Genomic DNA, 6,000 nt, shown 5'->3' with positions numbered 1-6,000 from the left:
CCCCTTAATCTATAAATAACAACGTTGTCATGGTCACTTGTCCTGCCTGCTGTCCTCTCTTTTCACCCATTCTCTGTGCGTGTTTTGGTGGCGTGATTGGTTGAATTTGCGTTGATAGTTGCGATCGCGAAATCGCAACTTCCTGGAGGGACTGAAATACGATCTGGTGATAACACAGAGTGTTTTATTCTGAAAATTAACCAGATGTTTTCATTTTGTTTTGGTGAAACCTGACTTCCTGTCACGCTCCATCTGCTCTGTTGAGATTGATGCGTCGTGCTTCGGCATCCGGCAAAAATAGAAGTCTTGTGTATCTGATCCGGAGGACTCCGACCTGCTGGATCAGAGACGCAGCAGGAACGCAACGGAACAGATCCAGTGGAAGTTAACACGTTGACTAGAATAGAAACCTATCAGATCCAGTGCCGTGACGGATCGGAGACGGACTGGACATGGATGTGGTTGAATTTGGCCGTTAGCATACAATGTTCTGCTGCTTCAATAAACTTTTGATCAATACAATGTGAGCTGACCGACTGAAATCTGTTAATCTGTTAACAAGGACAATAACTTCAAAGTTAAAGTCTGATCAAAGTTTCCATAAAAAATAAATGCACTTATCCTTTCTCTCTCCATGTTGTGTTTCTGTGTTGACACATCATTATATATGTTTGAAAAATGATCAAATTAAAGAAAACCTTGAAAATATGTTCAAAGACGTTTTCTTGTAATTATGTTGCAAACGCTCAAATTAAAGGAACTTAAAGCATGAGCATTGTATTTTACTCTCTTGTTATAGTCTGGTTCATGATCTCAAGTAAAGATTCCAGCCTGCTCAAAGTTTGATGCCTCTGTGTAGGGAGAGCTTGAAAAACAGTTTTCATCCACCGAGTTCCTTCTTTTTCAGCAGCTTATATATGTGCATTTCTTTAATTTCAATGCAAAGCTCCATCAACCAATAAATCAATATTAATGATCCAGATGACTGAGTGTGTTGATGGCTGTTGTGTGCAAAGGGCTCTCTGCACCATGCAGACCGGTCTCCTGACAAGTCTAATTCTGTTATTCCACCATGATGAGCAGCAGAAGACGTCAGTGGTGCAGCGGTGCCTTATTGATCTGCCGTGTTCTCCGTCTACAATTTTATTTTCTCACCCATTACAAAATATCTATTTTTGATTAAAGTGATCAATCAGGTTACTCGTAGTGCCGAGGCCGAATGCAACCTAACACCTCTGTCCACCAGCTGCTCTACCTCTGCTGTGTCTTGCTTCATCTGTATCTTTTATTTGACAGTGGAAGTTAATGTGATCAAATAAAACAGACCTTCACAGTCTCAAATCAATGATGAAGGAGCAACAGACACGCAGCAATACTCGTGACTGCAGATATAAAAACAAGCAACAAGTGTGTCTTATGCATTAAAGCGCTGAGTTTGTTCAAAAAGGAAACACTCATATCATAATCAGTCCCTCCAGGAAGTTGCGATTTCGCGATCGCAACTATCAACGCAAATTCAACCAATCAGCGCGATTTTTTCGCGGCCTTGCAATTTTTTACAATCACCGCAACTTTCCCGCAAATTTGACCAATTACCTCAATCTCAGCCCCTGCACGTCATCGGTTTTGTCATCAATTTGACTTCCTTGGAACATAAACGTAAGTCCTCACTTGATCGGCACTTTTCAACGGGTGAAAAGAGAGGACAGCAGGCAGGACAAGTGACCATGACAACGTTATTATTTATAGATTGAGGGGCTCAGTGTTAGCTTGGTAACCTACCTGCAGCAGGTGTGCTTTATGAACCAGCTCTCCTCACCTCCATGCATCTGTCTCATCTTCATTGAGGATTTTTACCCCCGGTGTGCGTTAGTGACAAAGACACAACCGGGGGACGTCTGTTTACTATTTGATGTTTGACGTTGTTGCCGTGGTTACCGTAAAAAGCTCTGCATCTACAACTTGATTTAATCCAGTTTGGTGAAACATCAGACACATTTAGTAAGTTTTGATCAACTCCTTGTCATCAAAGATGCAGATTCATTTCAGAGTGCCGTGAACTGACTGTGCATCAGTCGCTGCGAGGTGCATTCAGGGACCGTCGTAAATGTGCAATACAGTCCTTTCATGGCATTTTTCTGTGAATCAAGAGAATCAAAATACAGTCAGTGGTCACATCAAGAATGCTTTCTAAAAACAACTGTAATTTAGCATATTTACTTGCCCCTGAGATGTTATTGGGGGAAAAAAGCAAAAAAAAAATAATCGCAACTTTCACCGCAATTTTTTCAAAAAGCTGTCGCAAATTCAGGCTTTTTGGGCCGCAACAATCACAAAAAAATCCCACGAAATCCTGGAAATCCTGGAGGGACTGCATAATGAGAGATTACAAACCTTTAAAGGGTAACTAAACCCCTGAGTTTCAAGGAATTGCATCTCAGAGTATCAACTTTGACAGAGCGGGGGGAGAGGGGGTGAAGCCACGCCCACTCACTCCTTCATGCCTTACTATCAGATGCAGCATCATACAGTCACACACAGATATCAGCAGAGTGGAGCTAAGAGCTCAAGCACAGAATGTTTCCCAAAGCCATACATTTGTTTGACATTTGATATAACTCTGAGTCAATCCCTTCAGTTCACAGACAAGTCAACAGAGAAAGTTTATTAATGGGGAAATATCGCCATCTGTTATATCCGAACAGCCTCAGGGTAATCTGCTGAGAGCAGTTGTTGTTGTGATCATTATGTCACCACATTAAGCATGTCAGATAGCAAGTGTTTGTGGAGTAATGAAATTAACATTAAGTTTTTCATTACTAAACCACATCAGCAGGCTTACACTGCTGTGAACCAGGAGCTTCAGGAGCGAGTGAACCGGCAGCATTAGCTTCAGGTTAGTGAACGTGCTTGTAGCAGAGAGTGAGTGAAGTGACTAGCGCGCCAATGCAATCCGCGGTTAGCCGGTCCGCTAATACTAACCGCTGCTACATACGTCCACCATAGACTGTATAAAATATGGACGTAGTATCCGTGATGTCACCCGTCTGTTTCGAAGAGCTGTTTTGAGGCCAATCGTCGGCGGGAGCCATATTGCTGCTGTCGAGCGATTGTGAGGTAAAGAGGCGGAGTTTGAGCCTCCTAGCCAACAGCTACAGTGTTCCAAAGTCAGCTGTGCCTCTCATTGGAAGACTTGTAATCTCAATATCTTCAAAATTGCCACGTTGGAAAAAAATTCACCCCCGTACAGTGTTTGCCGATCGAGAAATGAGCTATCCAGACTACACTCGTCTTTTGAACCAGGCTGTAAACATGTTTATTTCTGCTGTAAAGATCGGCTTTTTTGAATTTGTGTGTATGTGGTGTTTGGTACTTCAAGAGCCAGCCTCAAGCGGATCCTCAATGAACTGCAGTTTTTAGCACTTCCGCATTGGACTCATATTTTTAGACCGGAGGTTGCAGCTTGACGTCCACTAAGCCATTTTTAGAGCAACACAGACTATTTTAAGATCCCAAGAGGGAGAGAGCTGCACCCAGAGTCTTGCACAGAGATAAAGAGCTGTAGCAGCTGGGGAAGTAACACTGCTGAACCACACTGGATACAATACTGTACTACGTACTACAGTCACTGTCAATATCAGGCTGTGAGGCTCTCCTGGTCCACTTCACTCCTCCCAGTTTACTGAGCCGGGTGAAGTATTTTTATAGACTCCGATGATGAACGCACGTACCAAATATGTCACCGCTTACTCGGCCAGCCGTTAGAAACAACTAAATTGCAGTATTCAGGTTTTGACCATAGACTGTATAAATAATGGAGGTAGTATCCGTGACATCACCCATCTGTTCCTGGAAATGCTGAACTATACCAAATTTAGTGTGAGGTAAAGAGGCGGGGTTTGAGCCTCTTAGCCAACAGCTATGTGTTCCCGCCTGTCAGTCAAGTCAGTCATGTCCTTATTTGGGCAAAACTGGTAAACTTAATATCTTCTGAACTGTTGCATTAGAAAAAAATTCACCCTCTGTACAGTGTGTGCTGATAGAGAGATTAGCTATGTAGAGCCAAGCCGTTTTTTGAACCAGGCTGTAAACATGTTTATTTCTGCTGTAAAGATCGTCTTACTTTGAATGGGTGTGTATGTGGTTTCCGGTGTTTCTGCAGCCAGCCTCTAGTGGACGCTCGATGAACTGCAGTTTTTAACACTTCCGCATGGGCTTCATATTTTGAGACCGGAGGATAGACCTACAGATGGCATTCGCTACACACATTTTCAACACAATTTGAGGAACTTTAATACTCTATACTCAACTGCTGGGATCAAGACCCACACTGATTAACAGCACTACTAAATTCCTATATAAAAAAAATGGTGTGGGGTTTAGTTACACTTTAAATGAATTCAGGACCTTCTTTGCTTCTCTTTAAGTGGAGTTTAGAACCAAAGGGCATCAGATCCTGCTTCACCTCAGTGCTCTGGAGTACTTTGTGACCTATATTTAGTGTCTCAGTAGACTTACATAATAGTCCTTTTTACAGCTGTTACATTATGCATGTCTTGACACCAACAGGGGCTCACACCTCCAAACAGGCAGTGACCTTTCCACTAAGGATGAGCGAGGAGGCTTCAGAGAGACTCACGTTGTTCTCCAACACAATGCTAACATTTGGTGTCTTTGAACATGTGAATGAGTTTGGCCTTTATTCAGCTTTCCTCTGTGCTTCTTCTCATATTCTCTTTGTGCTTCCTTCTCTGGTTTGAAGAGGAAACTTTCTTTTAGAAGTTGAAGTCTCAGCGGTGTTTTCTGAAACTCACAGCGTGGGTAAGATGTTAGGCCACATTTTTGCAGATCATTTCCCAGAGCTTTAATTTGCTGGCATGTAATTGTGTCAGAGTCAGACGTTGATTTGATGTGAAAAATAACTTGATATCATGCAACTGACTTGTAGTCTTGTTTTGTTCAGTCAGCTTCCATTCGTCCGTAGTCTACAGCAGGGGTTCCCAAAGTGTGGTTCGGGACCCCCTGGGGGGTCACAAGACACAAATGGGGGGGTCGTGAGATGTCTCTCAGAATTTATTTTTCTAAGTTATCTAAAAAAAGTACATTTTACTCATTGTAGTACGGTGGCCCTGAGAGCTCACAGCACTGCAACTTAAGAAAACGCGTGCAAAAAGACAAAACACAAGCAAATTAAGAAAACATCTTCATCAATTCGACAACACATGCACAGCATTTAGAAAATGCGCTGCAAAGACCACAACACAATACATTAGAAAAACAAGTTTGAGGCCACCTTTCAGAGTGACTAATAAGTTCCAGATGATGACTTTGGCTGTCTAGAGACTCATCACCAGCTGAATTGTTTTGGAATTGTTCCCTTTCAAAACTCAAAACTCAAAACTCATCACATACTGTACCTCTGTGTCTGGTTTCAAATCTTCTTTATTTGTGAATTAGAAAATATCTGTTTGTGTAACTGCTGGGTGCACTGGATCACCAGGAGGCGGCTACCGCTGTCTGTTGTTTGTGTCACGAATCACAGCAGAGTAGGGAAGCTGGACCTACGTACGAACAGACAACAGACAAGCAGGTGGGTAGATACAATGATAGGACAGGGTCTATAGATGGAAAATAAAGGCACACAGAATCCAGAAATGCAGGAGAACAAAACAGCTCCAGTGACAAAACAGAACAAACATGCTGGGTAATGTGGCAGAGAAAACACACACAATGAACTGGCAGAAACATGAAGTGACTGACTTCATACTGGGGAGCTGACAAGGAGGATGTGGGAGAGGTGTGTGGGTAGAGTTTGGGCTGACTAACAGGTGAAACTGAAGAGCAGGATGGAAACACACAAAGAAAACTGATGTGGACCCAACGAGAAATCCCTGATACTTTCCAGAAAACACAACATTTCACTTCCTGAATTTTTGTTGTATTTTGTGAAACACTGTACCAAGTTTGGAAGAACTGCTGACGCTCAGCTAGGGGTGGGGG

Source organism: Notolabrus celidotus, chromosome 16 (assembly GCF_009762535.1).
Source record: "Notolabrus celidotus isolate fNotCel1 chromosome 16, fNotCel1.pri, whole genome shotgun sequence".
NCBI lineage: Eukaryota > Metazoa > Chordata > Actinopteri > Labriformes > Labridae > Notolabrus > Notolabrus celidotus.
Note: the sequence above shows the minus strand (reverse complement) of the source record.